Raw genomic sequence first — 19,952 nt, forward strand, 5'->3', positions numbered from 1 at the left:
CCACGTATGTGCACCAGCCACGGCCTTGTACATAATGCACACTGACACACACAGATCCACAAACGTGCACCACGCACGCACACTCTGCACAATCACTCTCACAACACCCCACTCACAGACACACAAAACGACGCCCCGCTCTCAATGCCCGCACGCACGCAGCCCACGTACTCACGCGCAAGCCCCCTCACGTGACCCAGCCAGGAGGCGTGGTCTCCGCCACCCGCGACTGAGGAGTCTTGTCCCGGCCGCGCCGCCGTCGGACGCCAGGTGTCTGGGGTTAAGGCGGCGTTGGCGGTGGCGTTTTTTTCTACCCGGAAACTACGACTGCCGGAGCCGGACACCAATCCGTGTCGCGGCGGCGCGAGCCTGACTGGCTTCTGGTCCTCGCGTCGGCCCCGCGGAGCCGGCGCGGCGGGGAGGATGGTGCCGAGCGGCCCCGGGCCCGCCGTGCGCCGCCGCGAGTGAGCTCCGAGCGGCCGCGGGCGTCCGGCGAGCAGCTGGCCCGGCCGGGCCCGGGGCGCGCCGCTGCCCGCCGGGGCGGGGTGAGCCGGGGCGGGCGGCCCGGGGTCGGGGCTCGGCCGCGGCTGACCCGTGGCCGGGAGGGGACGAGCTGGCCGGGTTTCTCCCTCGCATCTCGGCCTGCAGCCCCTGCCCCAGCCACCGGTGGGGGTTGCCCGGGTCTGGCCTGCGCTGTGGCCTCGGCCTGGTCCCCCGCCACCGGGGTTTGTCCACTCGCGTCCCCGGAGCCGGAGTTCCCTGGCCGCCCTCGAGATGGCGGGGCTTCCCACGTCTGGAGCAGAGGCCTGGATAATTTGGGTTTGGCACGGGGAACGTGTTGGTAGTTTGCCATTTTTGAGTTTGGGTTGGGTTTGCGTTACTCTCCGTTTGCAAAGGATACACATCTCAGAAAGGAGATGGGAGGGAGAGACTTGCGTATGTACAGACACTTAAAATGAAATAGTGGTAATTTTTGTGTCAAGCTTGCTAAGTTTCCAGAGGTGGGGTGGATTATCATCTTCACTCATATTTTAATAAACTAAATTGTGTGGCGTCAAGATAATCTAGCGGCACGTAGTTGTACGTCCCTTGATAGGCACCACCCGGAATAAATCTACGCCTGTTGTGCTGTTTTGAATTGTGCAAACACCATAGCCGGTGGACAGCTGGTGAGGGGGCCTTTGTTGAAAAATCCGACGTCTGTAGTTTAGTTCTCAACTAGCAGATGACAGCCTTGGCTGAGTGTTGAATGATGAGCTTCTTTGCGGTCTGCTTGAAAGCAGGAAAGCTCCTGAATTGCTACTTTCCCGACTCAGGTGAGCCCGCTCTGGGAGGTGGCAGGAGGCAGAACTCCAGGGTTGGTGATGACTGTTGGTTTGTCCCTATAGCCCTCTTTTTGGTCAGCTTGGCGTCTGAGCATTTGTATCCCATCTGTAGATGAATGCTCCATCATTGCTTGCTGGTGTGAGTACCTTCCTGCTCCCTCATTTCATTTCAGGATTCTCAAAGGAAATGGACCTGTTGTGCAGTCATACTTCATGACTCCAAGCCTATTTACTCTCCAGGAGTAAGGAGGCAGTGGGTTGACTTTCTAGTAAAGGTCCGGGAAGAATTTCTGTGACCTAATTGAGATGGACTGGAATCAGGGCTGCCACTGGCCTCTGGGTACTAAGGTCACAGATGCTGATTGAGCGCACCCGCTTTGTTGGGGCCGTAGCTGCAGCTGCTGCAGGGAAGCGAGACACACCTAAGTGCAAATACAGTTTCTGCCCGCAAGGAACTTAGAGAATGCAATAGGCTGTAAGATGTGGCAGGACTAAAGTGTCGTATGGAGATACCAGCTATTAAGGATTTTCTTCTGATTAGGATCAGAAAAGGCTTCATAAAGGAAGTAACTTTTGAGGTGGACCTCGAAGGATTGGGAGGATTTGGGTCATTCAGAATTAGCTGGGAAGTGAAAAAGCTCGGGTCAGTTGGTGGAAGGGCACCTAGTCTAGGAACTGGGCAGTAGATGCCTGGAAGTACTGACAGAGGCAGCTGCTTAAGGGTTAAGTGCTTTTCTAAGACAGAAAACACATGCTACCCAATCTGGCTTCTGGTGGATTTCTGGGTTCTAGAGAATTGTTTTCATTTGGTGAGTTTGTCTTGTTCTGTTAAACAGCCAATGACACAAAGCAGTGCTTAGCTTACTTTAAAGACAATGAAAAAGAGGCTGATTGTAATTCCTGTCTGGTGTTAACAATCAGGAAATTAAATTTGCTGTCTGCAAGTTGTTTCAGTGCCTGTGTTTAGTGTGCAGGAGCACAGCTCTAGTACCATCTCTGCTACTCTGGCTGCAGCCAAGTGTTAAATGGCAGGCTCTTAGCCGTCTCCTGAGGGTTTTTAATGACATCTAGTTCACTTCACAGAGATGCTGTTTGTTTCTATTACCCAGTTGTTGAAGAACCTTTGAAGCTGTTTAAACGGGACGCCATGTAATTGCCCTGGAACATTATGATTAGTCCTAGGACCTCACTGGCTTCAACTCGAGCTTTTCTCTGAACGTGCTCAGGACCATGTTAACTTTTTCATGCTTCTTTTTGACTCTTCTTCCCTCTCTACCCACTGCTCTGTCTCCTCCTTATTATAGACAAGTGTCTAAAAAAGGGTGGTCCTAATAGGCATGGCAGATCTATGGGATGTTTTTGTCACATAATATTGCCATGTAAGAGGGCTTTAGAATTAAAAAAAATTTTTTTTCACTACAACATTCCAATTAAAATGAAAAAAAGGAAATGGAGGAAAGATACGGTTTTTAGCAAATGGAATTTCCGTGTAGGATTTGTTCTGATAAACATAGAAATCCTTAAATTATCTTTTCCATACAGAAAATAAATTTGACCAGGGATCTACAGCTCGTTCTGTGTATAATTGTATACCTAAGTGTAGTCCTGGGGACTATAGAACAATGTTTGGTGATGATAGTTTGCAAAGGGCTGTCATTTGTCATTTGGACTTTTGTGCTGTTTGTTTAAAAATGCTGTTTTCAGAACATCTCCCAGTCTTTACACTGAGTTTGGATGTTATAGTTTCATATTGAGCTTTTAGTGTTCGTTTAATCTTGTCATCACTCATATTTGTTTTCTTAAGTATCTGTTAATTAAACCCCAGATCATTACATCTTAATATGGGGATACTTTTAATTTGGTTTTTGTGTAGGTCAGCAATTAAAAAAAACGAAGAAAAAAGAAATTATTTTCAATTTCGGGACTAAGATGAACTTATTTGTTAAAAGGAGAGAGGGAACATGTTGAAAGTTCCCATGATTTTATATCATGATTTTGAAAATGGAGCAATGTATTAATTAGTTGTAAGTGAGTAGAAATACAGCCAAAGTCTGAATTTTGGAAATAAATCCAAATTTCATGGAAATAAGTCCATGAAATTATTATCAGCCCATGTTGTTCCTTTTCCTTTTGTCTTTGAGTACCGATGTTGCCTAAAATGCACGTTTAGCGACTAAAACTTTATGCTTTCTGTTATAATTTCTCTTTTGATCATTTAAACTTGTTGAGTGAAACAAGTGTTTGAAAGTCTCTCTGCACTGTGAGTTGTATTAGATTAACAAACAAGAAACCATTGGCAGGAGATTCCACTTGTCTTTGCTTTATACCCTGATGAGGGTGCTGAGGTGGGAGTTGCCTTACTGAAGAGATGGGAAATAAGGTAACCTCAGAAAAATCCATTTTAATTGTGCTTATATTGAAGTCGGTGACTAAAATACACTATCCATGGCATGTGATTTTTTTTTTTTTTTTTTTTCTATCTGGCATTGGACTTGAAACCTACTTATCAATCCTGGTATTGTGATTGATGGCACAGCTTGGGGTGTAAGTCAGAGTCTTAATTACTTACTGCCACATTTTTGTAGTATAACCTTGTATAAATTACTTAACCTCTTTTGACTCAGTTTCCTCTTCGGTAAAATGAGGATAGTAATACCTACTTAGCAGTGTTGTGAAGATTAGAACATATGACGTGTGTAAAGCACTTGGCATGGGGCCTGGCCCACAGCACATTTTAAATGGTGGCTGTTAAAAATGATACTCTTTCCTTAGCCCCTAATGAGAGAGGTTTCTGCTTACATCACTATTGATGTCTTAACTACAAAATTGTATGGATACTTTTCAGTGTTCATCTCATTTGATGGGGTTGACTCTATTCAGACTCATAACATTTACTGGGAGGCAGTAGAGCACTTAGTGGTTAATGCACGGGCTCTGGAGGCCGACTGGGTTTGAATCCAGGTTCGTTTAGGACCTTGGGTAGCTTAGGTAACTTCCTTACGCCTGAATTTGCTCACCTGTAAAATGCAGATGTTGTGAGGACAATATGAAACATGTGCAGAACTCTTAGAACAGCGTGCCTCGTTCACAAAAGTGGGCGGTAGTGTAAGACATTACTGGTAAGCACCTTCCCGGTGCCGGGCACTGCCCGAGGTAGGAGGGTGCAGAAACGGCGTCACGGAGATGAGAGAGCACAGGGGCAGGACACATTTGGGGTTCAGTTTGGCTGAAGGAGGCCGTGGGGCTGGAGCAAAAGCTGCTGTTGAGAGACACTGCAGCGATGGGCGCGACAGGGCTGGTGACGGGTAACCGTTCGGTTGTAGGAGAGAGAGTCCAGAATGGGTGCCAGGGGTCCCTGGGTAGAAAGCTCTGTCTTTCTTTATAAGGAGGAGCTGATTTGGGGATTTTGGATGAGTTTTGGCCTTGGTGGTTCAGGTGCCTGTGGGTCATCTGCATGGAGTGTTGGGTAGGTAGATGTTTCCATCTGGAGTGAGGGGGTAGGTGAAATCGATAGGAAGCCGAGAATGAGTGTGTCCACCTTGAGCAGAGGCCCAGCTGGAGCCCACGGGGAGCCCCAAATTTTGAAGAAGAGTGAGAAGGAATGGTGGCCAGACGAGTGAAAGGGTGGCCAGGAGAGTGATGTCCCGGAAGCCGGAAGGTGGTGTGGCCCTCGGTGTGCAGTGCCGCAGAGGGGTAAGAAAGGACCGAAACCCAGACTTTGGCTTTAGCATTGAGACCTTAGTGGAGACCTTGAAGTTCTCCTTCGACTTTCTTACTCCGCGTTTGCCTCTTTGAAGGTCTTTTCCGTCTACACTCGCTGTGTGGTGGGGGAGGGAGGGTGGTTTCTCCTCAGTGCTGGATAGCTGGGTGTTGAGATCTCCCAGGGTCTCTCTGATACCATCCCGTGTCCTCATCTCTGCTGAGTCTTGGATAATCCGGCATCGCATCCATTAATGTTCTTTATTAGGCTCAGGGTTTACAATCCCCAGCCTTAAAGCCCTCTGAATATCTCAAACATCACAGGATATTTGAGAAATGCTACTTTAATTTTTACATTCAAAATGGGCCTCTCCCACATCAAGGCGAGTTCCTGCTATTCTCTCTTAGCACAAGACCAGTGTATTTCCTGCAGTGGGTATTAGAGCAAGCTTGCCTCTCTCATCCTCCCCTCTCGGTCCCCCTGTGGTGTTCTTCCACCACTTCCCTGACTCCTAGTCTCTTCAGAACTTTGAAAAGGGCATGACTTTATAGGAGAGCTTTAAGGAATTTCTCATTTAGCCTAAGGTGGAAAATCCAGTTTAATAAGATGAATGGTGGTTTTGTTGTTCATGTGAAGTGAACTTTTTCATTTGGGTCACAAGTAGTGGTTTAGTGTATCTTAGAATAAGTTAGGAACTATTTAGGAAATATCATCTGGGAGTGTGGAATCCCCATCCTGTCCAGAGATTCTAGTTGTAAACTTGGACAAGTCAGCATGTGGTACACTTTAAAGTTCGTGGGCTCTGGAGAGGGAGAGAGACACATGAAGGACTCATGTGTCTGGCATAATGAATGTTAATTTACTTCCTTTCTAATAAAATATTATAATCAAATTCCAAAATTACACATTTCTGCCTTCACTGGTCCCTTGGGAGGCCTTCCTCTTTTACTGGCTCCTTCTCTGCTTACAGATATGTTTGTTTCCTCACTTCTCGTGACCCCACTGTCCCTCCTGCCTCCCATTTGAACCAGTGATGTTCCGCTGTTGCCTCTGTTTCCCCTCCCCTGTTATCATCTCCTTATTGTCTGACTTCCGCCTCCTGCCAGAGTGAGGTTTCGGAGGTCACCAGTGATCTTGCCAGGTGGAGAATTGTGATTAGGCAAGCGCAGGTTCGCCTGAGTACTTTTTATAGCACAGAGGGGCTTAGAGACCCTTTCTTTGTACTCCTCACGCTTGGTCACTTCCCAGCAATATTTGGCTGATACCTCTTCCTTCTTGAAACTCTTCTCCCCTGCCTTGCAGGACCCCTCCCCGTCCTGGGCACCCGTTTGGCTCGTGGTTACCCCTACACCCCATGCCCTCGCAACCTCTGCCCTAAAGGGGGCACCTACGCTTGTCTGGAGAAGCTGTGTGCACCACCTGCCCCGGGAGCGTGCAGCACTGGATTATCTGGAGGAGTCTAGTCAGTGTTCTTTCTCATTTTATTTTTGGTTTCTCACAGATCCAAGTACAAATCACTGCAAGTTAAGCTTTGCCTTTCTTTAGCACCAGGACGTATTAAAGGATTGTCCTGTTTTCTATTTATTTTTTTTTCTAGGTGGGTTTAAGAAATCACTTGTTTCTTTTTTTCTTTTTTTTCCCCCCTGTATATTGCCTTTATTAATGAAGAAAATGAATGGAATTAAGATTTAATGAAGTTTTATTTGGGCCACAAGACCAGCAGGATCAATGGAAAATTATTTATAAATTTTATTGTTAGAAATTACTGCAGAGGAAATACATATTCATGATGGAAACGTTAAAAAAAGAAAAGACATATGTAATCTCACCAGCTAGAGATAACCATCCCTGTTTACATTTGAGGGTACGTTATGTCTTTTTTTCCCATGTAAGTGCTTGTGTAGCTCTCACACATTAAAAACCTGAAATACCCTCATTTTGTGTATTTTAGATCCTGTGTTTTTTTAACAGCTACATAGTTTTCCTACTGGTGATATATTATACTTGAACCATTTCCCTACTATTGTTGGATATCTAGTTTTCCAGTTTTTACTATTTTATACACTCCTGAGATAACTGTCTTAGTAGTTAAGTCTTTGTTTTCAGCCGTGGGTGTCTTCTCAGGTGAACTTTTAGAGGCAGAATCACAGAAGTAAGAGTGCGCTAAGTGTTAGTGCTCTTGGTGTGTGTGGCCAGGTTGGTCTCTAGAAAGTTTGTAATAGTCTCCCCTCCCCTTTTTAGGATCTCCTAACTTGTGGGTTGCTTGAGTTAACTCTCGAATAATCTTAGTATTGCCTTTTGCTTACTTGAATTGCAACCTGATGTTTAGTGTTGTCATTGAACTAGTCTCAGAGCTCTAGGTACTGAGTCGATGGACTTCAGTCGTGTGCTCTCACACACTAGTGAAATTGGCTTTTGGCCATGTTCTGTGTACCTTAAATCCCTAGACTTTCCAGAGAGGCAGCTTCACAGCCCTGGTCATTTCTTACCTTTATCCTGGTGAAAGTCTCCAATTGGAGTTGGAATGAATGAATATAGGGGAGGGAGGTCGGATATTGTGCCTTCTCTCCATCCACTTTTCTTCTCCCCATAGAGGTTAACTTATTTTTTAATTAAAAGTGACATTTACTGTTGAGAAGATTACAGAAATTTTCTTGTAATTCTTTGCAGGGAAAATACATTTGTTTAGCTCTTGTTAATTTCATATTTGAAAACACTTGTAAATGGTGGAAAGGAATTTTATGTTTATGAAATATTTGGACTTTTAATAGTTTTACTAAAAAAAACGAAAATGCTTTTACTTTTTTTTTTAGAAATATGTGCTGTGCTAGTTTTTTGTTTTTTGTTTTTTTAACTTTTGGGTTTATTTATTTATTTATGGCTGTGTTGGGTCTTCGTTTCTGTGCAAGGGCTTTCTCTAGTTGTGGCAAGTGGGGGCCACTCTTCATCGCGGTGCGCGGGCCTCTCACTGTTGTGGCCTCTCTTGTTGCGGAGCACAGGCTCCAGACGCGCAGGCTCAGTAGTTGTGGCTCACGGGCCCAGTTGCTCCGCGTCATGTGGGATCTTCCCAGACCAGGGCTCGAAGCCGTGTCCCCTGCATTGGCAGGCGGATTCTCAACCACTGCGCCACCAGGGAAGCCCTGCTTTTACTTTTTAAGTGAATACAATTGGCCTCCTCTAGAACTTTCTCTAATTAAATTGGCTTATGTTGACATTGCTTGCTAATTTGTGGGTATTTATGTTGATATATATATATATGTTTAAATTCTAGTGTGACATGGTTTTAACGACCGTTAGTTTTATCTAGAAGGGAATTCAGATTTTTTTGCTTTTCTAAATGTTTCATAATTGTAGTTCCACGTGGAGAATAGTTCCTATTTATATATTATTCAGATTTTGTTGTCTTTCTTAATAAATGGAACTGTAATTTACTGTTGATGTTTTTGTTTCTGAAGCCTATTAATCTTTTTATTTTATTTTTTAATTGAAGTATAGTCGATATACAGTATTAGTTTCAGGTGTACAACACAGTGATTCAATACTTTATAGATTATACTCCATTTAAAGTTCTTATAAAATATTGGCTGTATCCCCTGTGCTGTACATTACATCTTTGTAGCTTATTTATACATAGTGGTTTGTACCTCTTAACCCCCTACTGCTATCTTGCCCCACCCCCCCTTCCCTCTCCCCACTGATAACCACTAGTTGGTTCGCTATATCTGTGAGTCTGTTTCTGTTTTGTTATATTTGTTTGCTCCATTTTTCAGGTTCCACATATAAGTGATAACATACAGTATTTGTCTTTCTCTGTCTGACTTATTTGACTAAGCATAATACCCTCCAGGTCCATCCATGTTGTTGCAAATGGCAAGATTCATTCTTTTTTATGGCTGAGTAATATTCCATTGTATATATGGAATATCTTCTTTATTCGTTCATCTGTTGATGGACACTTAGGACACATGTTGCTTCCATGTCCTGGCTGTTGTAAATAGTGCTAATATGGACATTGGGGTGCATGTATCTTTTTTAATTATTGTTTTCATTTTCTTCAGATATATACCAGAAGTGGAATTACTGGATCATATTGGTAGTTCTATTTTTAGTTTTTTTGAGGAACTTCCATACTGTTTTCCATAGTGACTACACCAATTTACATTCCCACCAACAGTGTACTAGGGTTCCGTTTTTTCCACATCCTTGTCAGCATTTTTTTTTATTCTTATTTATTTGGCTACATCAGGTCTTAGTTGTGGCACGTGGGATCTTTCACTGTGGTGTGTTGGCCCTTTGTTGCGGTGCGTGGGCTTCTCTCTAGTTGGTGGCGCACAGGCTCCAGAGCACGTGGGCTCAGTAGTTGTGGCATGCAGGCTCTCTAGTCGTGGCGTGCTGGCTCTAGAGCGTGCAGGCTTGGTTGCCCCGCGACATGTGGGATCTTACTTCCCTGTCTAGGGATCAGACCCGCATCCCCTGCATTGGAAGGCGGATTCTTAACCACTGGACTACCAGGGAAGTTCCCATCCTTGCCAGCATTTGTTATTTGAATCCTATTTAATGAATAGAGAGTTCCTATTGCTCAACATCCTTGCCAGTATTTGGTATTGTCAGTGTGCTGGGTTTTGGCCTTTCTAATAAGTGTGTCATGGTATCTTGTTTTAATTTGCATTTCCTGATGACATGTGATTTGGGAGCATCTTTTCGTATGCTTATTTGCCATCTGAAAATCTTCTTTGTTTAAGTGTCTGTTAAGCTCTTCGGCTAATTTTTAAAATGTGTTGTTTATTTTCTTATTGTTGAGTTTTTTTAAATTTATTTTATTTATGGCTGTGTTGGGTCTTCGTTTCTGTGCGAGGGCTTTCTCCAGTTGTGGCAAGTGGGGCCACTCTTCATCGCGGTGCGCGGGCCTCTCGCTATCGCGGCCTCTCTTGTTGCGGAGCACAGGCTCCAGACGCGCAGGCTCAGCAACTGTGGCTCACGGGCCCAGCCGCTCTGCGGCATGTGGGATCTTCCCAGACCAGGGCTCGAAGCCGTGTCCCCTGCATTGGCAGGCGGATTCTCAACCACTGCGCCACCAGGGAAGCCCCCTTATTGTTGAGTTTTAATAGTTCTTTGTATGTTTTGGAGAACAGTCCTTTATCAGATGTCTTTTGCAAATATTTGCTCCCAGTCTGTGCTTATTTTCTCATTCTCTTAACAGTGTCTTTTGTAGAGCAGAAATTCTTAATTTTAATGAAGTCCAGCTTACCACTTCCTTCTTTCATGGATGGTGCCTTTGGTGTCCTTATCTAAAAAGTCATCACCAAACTCAAGGTTTTCCCCAATGTTACTTTCTAGGAGTTTTATAGTTTTGCATTTTACAGTCAGGTCTGTGATCCATTTTGAGTTCTTTTTTGTTGAGAGTGTAAGGTGTGTGTCTAGATTTATTTTTTTGCATGTGGATGTCCAGTTGTTCCAGCACCATTTGTTGAGAGACTTGTCTTTTGCTTCTTTGTCAAAGATCACCTGACTATATTTATGTTGGTCTATTTCTGGGCTCTCTATTCTGTTTCTTTGATGTATCTGTCTGTTCTTTTGCCAATCAAAACCTCACTGTCTTGATTATTGTAGCTTTATAGTAAGTCTTGAAGTCAAATACAGTCAGTCCTCCCACTTTGTTCTTCTCCTTCAGTATTGACTATTCTGGTTCTTTTATCTCTCCGTATAAACTTAAGAAGAAGTTTGTTGATATCCACAAAATAACGCGCTGGGATTTTGATTGGGATTGTGTTGAACCTGTAGGTCAAGTTGGGAGGAACTAACATCTTGACATACTGAGTTGTTGTATCCATGAACATGAAATATCTCTCCATTTATTTAGTTCTTTGATTTTGTTCATGAGAGTTTTGTAGTTTTCCTCATATAGATCTTGTACACATTTGTTAGATTTATACTTAAGTATTTTATGGAGGAGTGCTAATATATATGATACAGTGTTTTTAATTTCAAACTCAACTTGTTCCTTGCTAGTATATAGGAAAGCAATTGGCTTTTGTATATTAGCCTTGTATCCTGCAATCCTTGCTGAAATCACTTTCTAGATTATTTTTTAGTTTAAGTCTGTAACCTTGTATCCTGCAATCCTTGCGGAAATCACTTTCTAGATTATTTTTTAGTTTAAGTCTGGATTCATTGATTCATTCATTTAATGAACTTGCATTTTTAAATCACCTATTTTGTGTCTAGATATTGATAATATAGAGACGATAAGATGTTGTACCTGCCCTTGAGAGGCTTACAGCTTGGTTGGGAAGATAGATGTATACATAGGCAACTGCAGTAAGGTGTTTCATTCTGTGTGAGAAATTTTTGGAGTATAGTGGGGGCATAAAAGTGAAAGTGGTCACTTCTTCCTGAGGGGCTGGTGGGGGAGGGAAAAGTTTCATAGAGTAGGTAACCCTTCCTCTGAGCCTTGAAAGAGGGGAGTTGAAGTAGTAAGATGTGGTTCGTGATGGTCAGGAGGACCAGTGGACTCAAAGGCCTGAAGCTGTAATATTGTCTAATATGTTCTGGGAATTGCAAGCAGTTAGTCAAACCATTGAGAAGTAGACAAGACCTAGTTTATAGTGGATTGCCATTACAAGGAGCTTGGACTTTATCCCTAGGTCATTTGGAGCTCTGAGATAATTAAGCGGGACTTTATCCCTAGGTCATTTGGAGCTCTGAGATAATTAAGCGGGACTTTATCCCTAGGTCATTTGGAGCTCTGAGATAATTAAGCAGTAACGTGATTAGATTTGCATTTGGAAAAATCACTCTTGACAGCATGTGAAGATGGATTATTTGACTGATAGCAGGAAGATCCAATTGAGACTTAGCAAATAGTTGCAAAAGAAGATGACGAGGGCCTGACCTAAGGGGAGTAGCAGAGGAGTGTGGAAGGGAAGAGTCAGAAGTAAGCGATGTTAAAGAAACAGAATCTTGGACTACCCTGGTGGCACAGTGCTTAAGAATCCACCTGCCAATGCAGGGGACACGGGTTCAAGCCCTGGGAAGATCCCGCATGCCACGGAGCAACTAAGCCCGTGTGCCACAACTACTGAGCCTGTGCTCTAGAGCCTGTGAGCCACAACTACTGAAGCCCGCGCGCCTAGAGCCCGTGCTCCACAACAAGAGAAGCCACCGCAATGAGAAGCCCACGCACCACAACAAAGAGTAGCCCCTGCTCGCTGCAACTAGAGAAAACCCACGCGCAGCAATGAAGACCCAACGCAGACAAAAATTAAAAATATAAATTAAATTTATTTTTTTAAAAAATAGAATCTTTAGCACTTAGTAGTTACTTGGATATGGGGCAGAAGCAGTCTAGGATGTTTTCCAAAGTTCTAGATTGAGATGGGGAATACAGGAGGAAGAGTCAGATTAGGCAGGAATGCAGATTAGTTCAGTTTTGAACATGTTGTAGAATGTATAAGGATGTTCAGTGGGCACTTGGATATAGAGGTCGTAGGGCTGTAGAGACATGTAGAGGACTGATACAGTGATAGTCTCTGTCATCTTAACAAGAAGATAGGGCACAGTGGGTAGATCTGAGATGCATTTTGGAAAGAAAATCAACAAGATTTGCTGATGGATTAGATTGATGCTAATGGTGAGGGAAAGTAATGCAGCTAAAGAAGGAGTATGTTGAGGGAAGTTTGTATTTTGAAATGCCTCCATTAAAAACAGAAAAATCCGAGATAAGATTCCAACTGAAGAGGTTAGAAAAACCAAACTGAGTTAACCCAAAGAAGGCAGATGGAGAAAAATAATTTTTTTAAAATGTAGAAATTACTGAAAAAGAAAAAAAAGAAATTATCTATATATAATCTATAAAACCAAATAGTGGCTCTTTGAAAACACAAATACAATACAGCTCTGGTAAAACTGATTACAAGGAGAGAGGAGAAAACAAACACAAAAACATCTGTAATGAAAAAGAACATGACTACAAGTAAAAATTAAACAAATCACAAGATAATACTGTGCCAGAAATCTTAAAAAAATATATAAAACGGGCAATTTCCTAGAATAATACATCTTAACAAAATTGACTTACTAGAAATAGAAAACATAGACTTATTTTTAGAACATGAATAAAGAGTTAAGACAGCCCACCAAAATACAAAACTAGAGAAAAACTTGAGTCCAGATGGTTTTTTGGTCAAGGTCTATCAAGCTTCCCAGAAATAGAAGCAAATATCTTATACACATTGTTCTAGAAAATAGATGAGTGAATACATTCCATTAATCTTATGATACTAGAATGACTTAGTCATACAAGTAAAGGAGTATATACAGTCAGAATGATAATGGCTTATAATTTTTTTTTATCTCGCGAATAGGTGTGGAAATTCAGGATAAAATTTAGTAAACATAAGTCAGCAATATAGTTTTAAAAGATCATGATTATATTAAGTTTATCCAAAGAATGCAAATGTGAGTCATCATGAAAAAAATCAGCTAACATAGTTCATATTAACAAATTAAAGGAGAAAACTTGATTGTTCGGAGGTTGCAGATAAAGCATTCATTAAAGTGTAACACTTATTTATAATGAAATTATCTTTGCAGACTTGAAGTAGAGGGTACTTTAACCTGGTGAGGAATTTCAGAAACCTTTAACATATGCCATATTTAATAGTGAAGCATTAGAAGCATTTACTTTAAAGCCAGGGATGAGGCAAGGATTCCTATTGTTGCCACTTCTAGTCATCATTTCACTGAAGGTTCTAGGCAAAGTAGTAAGAAAAAGAAAAAAAAATGAAATAAGTGTTGGAAAGAAACACTGTTATTGCTTGCAATATTTTATTTTTTTAATTTTTATTAGTGTACAGTTGATTTACAATGTTGCATTAGTTTCTGCTATACTACAGTGGGTTTTTTTTTTTAATCTTTATTGGAGTATAATTGCTTCACAATACTGTGTTAGTTTCTGTTGTACACCACAGTGAATCAGCCATATGCATACGTATGTCCCCATATCCCCTCCCTCTTGAGCCTCCCTCCCATCCTCCCTATCCCACCCCTCTAGGTCATCGCAAAGCACCGAACTGATCTCACTGTGCTATGCTGCTGCTTCCCGCTAGCTAACTGTTTTACATTTGGTAGTGTATATATATCCATGCCACTCTCTCACTTTGTCCCAGCTTCCCCCTCCCACCCCATGTCCTCAAGTCCATTCTCTACGTCTACGTCTTTATTCCTGCCCTGCAACTGGGTTCATCAGTGCCTTTTTTTTTTTAGATTCCATATATATGCGTTAGCATACAGTATTTGTTTTTCTGACTCATTTCACTCTGTATGACAGACTCTAGGTCCATCCACCTCACTACAAATAACTCATTTCTTTTTATGGCTGAGTAGTATTCCATTGTATATATGTGCCACATCTTCTTTATTCATTCATCTGTCTATAGACATTTAGGTTGCTTCCATGTCCTGGCTACTGTAAATAGTGCTGCAGTGAACATTGTGGTACATGACTCTTTTTGAATTATGGTTTTCTCAGGGTATATGCCCAGTAGTGGGATTGCTGGGTCATATGGTAGTTCTATTTTTAGTTCTTTAAGGAACCTCCATAGTGTTCTCCATAGTGGCTGTATCAATTTACATTCCCACCAACAGTGCAGGAGGGTTCCCTTTTCACTACACCCTCTCCAGCATTTATTGTTTCTAGATTTTTTGATAATAGCCATTCTGACTGGTGTGAGGTAATACCTCATTGTAGTTTTGATTTGCATTTCTCTAATAATTAGTGATGTTGAGCAGCTTTTCATGTGCCTCTTGGCCATCTATATGTCTTCCTTGGTGAAATGTAGACATTTAGGTCTTCCGCCCATTTTTTAACTGGATTGTTTGGTTTTTTGATATTGAGCTCCATGAGCTGTTTGTATATTTTGGAGATTAATCCTTTGTTGTTTCATTTGCAAATATTTTCTCCCATTCTGAGGGTTGTCTTTTCGTCTTGTTTATGGTTTCCTTTGCTGTGCAAAAGCTTTTAAGTCCCATTTGTTTATTTTTGTTTTTATTTCCGTTACTCTAGGAGGTGGGTCAAAAAAGATCTTGCTGTGGTTTATGTCATAGAGTGTTTTTCCTATGTTTTCCTGTAAGAGTTATTGAAGAGGCTGTCTTTTCTCCATTGTATGTTCTTGCCTCCTTTGTCGTAAATTAGGTGACCATATGTGCGTGGGTTTATCTCTGGGCATTCTGTCCTGTACCATTGATCTATATTTCTGTTTCTGTGCCAGTACCATACTGTCTTGATTACTGTAGGTTTGTGGTATAGTTTGAAGTCAGGGAGCCTGATTCCTCTAACTCCGTTTTTCTTTCTCAAGATTGCTTTGGCTATTTGGGGTCTTTTGTGTTTCCATATGAATTGTAAAATTTTTTGTTCTAATTCTGTGAAGAATGCTGTTTGTAGTTTGATAGGGATTGCCTTGAATCTGTATATTGCTTTGGGCAGTATAGTCATTTTCACAATATTGATTCTTCTAATCAAAGAACATGGTATATTTCTCCATCTGTTTATGTCATCTTTGATTTCTTTAATCAGTGTTTTATAGTTTTCTGAATAAAGTCTTTCGCCTCCTTAGGCAGGTTTATTCCTAGGTATTTTATTGTTTTTGTTGTAATGGTAAATGGGATTGTTTCCTTAATTTCTCTTTCTGATTTTTTGTTGTTGGTGTATAGGAATGCCAGAGATTTCTGTGCATTAATTTTGTATCCTGCAACCTTACCAAATTCATTGATTAGTTCTAGTAGTTTTCTAGTGGCATCTTTAGGATCTTCTATGTATAGTATCATGTCATCCACAAACAGTGACAGTTTTACTTCTTCTTTTCCAATTTGGATTCCTTTTATTTCTTTTTCTTCTCTGATTGCCATGGCCAGGACTTCCAAAACTATGTTGAATAATAGTGGCCAGGGTGGACATCCTTGTCTTATTCCTGATCTTAGTGGAAATGCTTTCAGTTTTTTACCATTGAGTATGATGCTTGCTGTGGGTTTGTCATATATGGCCTTTATTATGTTGAGGTAGGTTCCCTCTATGCCCATTTTCTGGAGAGTTTTTATAATGGGTGTTCAGTTTTGTCAAAAGTTTTTTCTGCATCTATTGAGATGATCGTATGGTTTTTTATTCCTTAATTTGTTAATGTGGTGTATCATATTGATTGACTTGAGTATATTGAAGAATCCTTGCATACCTGGGATAAATCCCACTTGATCATGGTGTATGATCCTTTTAATGTGTTATTGGATTCTGTTTGCTAGTATTTTGTTCAGGATTTTTGCATCTTTGTTCATCAGTGATACTGGTCTATAATTTTTTTTTTTTAACTTTATTTTTGGCTGCATTGGGTCTTCGTTGCTGCACGTGGGCTTTCTCTAGTTGTGGCAAGTGGGAGCTACTCTTCGTTGTGGTGCACAGGCTTCTCATTGCAGTGGCTTCTCTTGTTGCGGAGCACAGGCTCTAGGAGCATAGGCTTCAGTAGTTGCAGCACGGGGGCTCAGTATTTGTGGCTCATGGGCTCTAGAGCACAGGCTCAGTAGTTGTGGTGCACGGGCTTAGTTGCTCCATGGCATGTGGGATCTTCCCAGACCAGGGCTCGAACCCGTGTCCTCTGTATTGGCAGGCGGATTCTAAACCACTGTGCCACCAGGGAAGTCCCTATAATTTTCTTTTTTTGTGATATATTTTTCTGGTTTTGGTATCTGGGTGATGGTGGCTTTGTAGAATGAATTTGGGAGTGTTTCTCCCTGTGCAGTTTTTTGGAAGAGTTTGAGAAGGATCGATGTTAGCTGTTCTCTAAATGTTTGATAGAATTCGCCTGTGAAGCCATCTGGTCCTGGACTTTTTTGTTTGTTGGAAGATTTTTAATTATGGTTTCAATTTCATTACTTGTGATAGGTCTGCTTATATTCTCTAATTCTTCCTGGTTCAATCTTGGAAAATTGTACCTTTCCAAGAATTTGTCTATTTCCTTGTGGTTGTCCATTTTATTGACATATAGTTGTTTGTAGTAGTCTCTTATAATCCTTTGTATTTCTGCAGTGTCAGTTGTGATTCCTTCTTTTTCATTTCTAATTTTATTGATTTGCATCATCTCCCTTTTTTTCTTGAGTCTGGCTAATGGTTTATCAATTTTGTTTATCTTCTCAAAGAACCAGCTTTTAGTTTTATTGATCTTTGCTGTTGTTTTCTTCGTTTCTATTTCAGTTATTTCTGCTCTGATTTTTATAATTTCTTTCCTTCTACTGACTTTGGGTTTTCTTTGTTCTTCTTTCTCTAGTTGTTGTTTTTTTTTTTTTTAACATCTTTATTGGAGTATAATCGCTTTACAGTGGTGTGCCAGTTTCTGCTTTATAACAAAGTAAATTAGCTACACATACACATATGTTCCCATATCTCTTCCCTCTTGCATCTCCCTCCCTCCCGCCCTCCCTATCCCACACCTCTAGGTGGTCACAAAGTACAGAGCTGATCTCCCTGTGCTATGCGGTTGCTTCCCATCAGCTATCTATTTTATGTTTGGTAGTGTATATATGTCTATGCCACTCTCTCTCTTTGTCTCATCTTACCCTTCCCCCTCCCCATATCCTCAAGTCCATTCTCTAGTAGGTCTGTGTCTTTATTCCCGTCTTGCCACTAGGTTCTTCATGACCTTTTTTTTTTTTTTCCCTTAGATTCCGTATATATGTGTTAGCATACAGTATTTGTTTTTCTCTTTCTGACTTACTTCAGTCTGTATGACAGACTCTAGGTCCATCCACCTCACTACAAATAACTCAATTTCATTTCTTTTTATGGCTGAGTAATATTCCATTGTATGTATGTGCCACATCTTCTTTATCCATTCATCCAATGATGGACACTTAGGTTGCTTCCATGTCCTGGCTATTGTAAATAGAGCTGCAGTGAACATTTTGGTACATGACTCTTTGAATTATGGTTTTCTCAGGGTATATGCCCAGTAGTGGGATTGCTGGGTCGTATGGTAGTTCTATTTTTAGTTTTTTAAGGAACCTCCATACTGTTCTCCATAGTGGCTGTATCAATTTACATTCCCACCAACAGTGCAAGAGTGTTCCCTTTTCTCCACACCCTCTCCAGCATTTATTGTCTCTAGTTGTTTTAAGTGTAGGGTTATATTGTTTATTTGAGAATTTTCTTGTTTCTTGAGGTGAGATTGAATTGCTTTAAACTTCCCTCTTAGAACTGCTTTTGCTGCATCCCATACGTTTTGGGTCGTAGCGTTTTCATTGTCATTTGTTTCTATGTATTTTTTTATTTCTTCTTTGATTTCTTCAGTGATCTCTTGTTTATTTAGTACAGCACTGTTTAGCCTCCATGTATTTGTGTTTTTTACACTTTTTTCCTGTAATTGATTTCCAATCTCATAGCATTGTGGTCAGAAAAGATGCTTGATACAATTTCAATTTTCTTAAATTTTCCGAGGCTTGATTTGTGACCCAAGAGGTGATGTGTCCTGGAGAATGTTCCATGTGCACTTGAGAAGAAAGTGTATTCTGCCACTTTTGGGTGGAATGTTCTATAAATATCAATTAAATCTATCTGGTCTGTTGTGTCATTTAAAGCTTGTGTTTCCTTATTTATTTTCTGTTTGGATGATCTATCCATTGGTGTAAGTGGGGTGTTGAAGTCCCCTACTATTATTGTGTTACTGTCGATTTTTTCTTTCTTGGTTGTTAGCATTTGCCTTATGTATTGAGGTGCTCCTATGTTGGGTGCATAAACATTTATAATTGTTATATCTTTTCCTTGGATTGATCCTTTGATCATTATGTAGTGTCCCTCCTTATCTCTTTTAACAGTCTTTACTTTAAAGTCTATTTTATCAGATATGAGTATTGCTACTCCAGCTTTCTTTTGATGTGCATTTGCATGGAATATCTTTTCTCATCCCTTCACACCTTCAGTCTGTATGTGTCCCTAGGTCTGAAGTAGGTGTTGTAGACAGCATATATATGGGTCTTATTTTTGTAGCCATTCAGCCAATCTGTGTCTTTTGGTTGGGGCACTTAATCCATTTACATTCAAGGTTATTATTGATATGTATGTTCCTGTTACCATTTTCTTAATTGTTTTGAGTTTGTTTTTGTAGGTCCTTTTCTTCTCTTGTGTTTCCCACTTAGAGAAGTTCCTTTAGCATTTGTTGTAAAGCTGGTTTGTTGTGATGATTCACATTTGTTGTAAAGCTTGGAGTAGTTATATATGTCATTTTAAAAAAATTGGAAAAGGCTCAGTGTCTAAAATATCAAAAAATTATTTTAAACATTAATAAGACATAGACAAACATCCTACTGGTAAATGGCCAAAGATTCAGGCAGTTCACCTAGGAAGAATCTAAATGGCTGGTAAAGAAGTAAAAGGATACTCTGTTTCAGGGAGATGTAATTTAAAATAATGGTGAGATACAATTTCACATGATCTCGTTGGTCCAGATCCACAAGATTGCCTTAGAATATCAAGTGTTGGCATGAATGTTGGGAAATGGAGCGAGCCTTTTCCTTGTTGGGGGAAGTGTAAACTGGTATGACTTCCTTGGAGAGTCTGACAATACAAAGTCAAGTTGCAGACGGGCCTACTGGTGACCTCGTTGTGTTAGAACCACTCTTGTGCCTGCTGTGGTGCCCTTTGTGAGTGAAACAGTGGGAAGAACCCAGCTGGGCTTCTATGCCTGTGATAACTCAACTGTGATACAGTTGCATCCTATACAGCAGGTAAACCCAATAGACTGAATCAACAGAGATAAATCTCAGAAACAGAATGTTGAGTCAAAGACTCTTGTGAAAACAAACAGGTATACAGCCTGGCTTGTTGCACGTGGCTGCTATTAGTTCTTAGGGGCTGTTGATGCATCTTTTTCTCTCTAAAATTTAAAAGC

General features: G+C 41.1%; 1 protein-coding gene and 1 long non-coding RNA gene across 6 annotated transcripts in view; both read left to right on the plus strand.

The window, feature by feature from the left end:
• The first annotated feature begins 238 nt into the window (after nt 1-238).
• Nucleotides 239-19,952, plus strand: part of TMEM248 (transmembrane protein 248) — a 32,949-nt gene continuing 13,235 nt past the window's right edge. Inside the window, exon 1 of one of the 5 annotated variants that reach the window (XM_082358651.1) lies at nt 239-270. The gene's annotated coding sequence lies outside the window, so the exon portion shown is untranslated. The other 4 variants (XM_082358647.1, XM_082358648.1, XM_082358650.1 and 1 more) reach the window with 4 other exon arrangements.
• The window catches only part of LOC309612685, a 67,988-nt gene continuing 54,931 nt past the window's right edge, over nt 6,896-19,952 (plus strand). The window contains exons 1-2 of the long non-coding RNA XR_014235339.1: nt 6,896-9,805; nt 10,104-15,983. This is a non-coding gene — a long non-coding RNA (uncharacterized lncRNA). The remainder of the gene's footprint in view (nt 9,806-10,103; nt 15,984-19,952) is intronic.

The sequence above is a fragment of the Balaenoptera borealis genome (genome assembly GCF_965194805.1).
Source record: "Balaenoptera borealis genome assembly, chromosome: 16".
In the NCBI taxonomy this organism is placed as follows: Eukaryota; Metazoa; Chordata; class Mammalia; order Artiodactyla; family Balaenopteridae; genus Balaenoptera; species Balaenoptera borealis.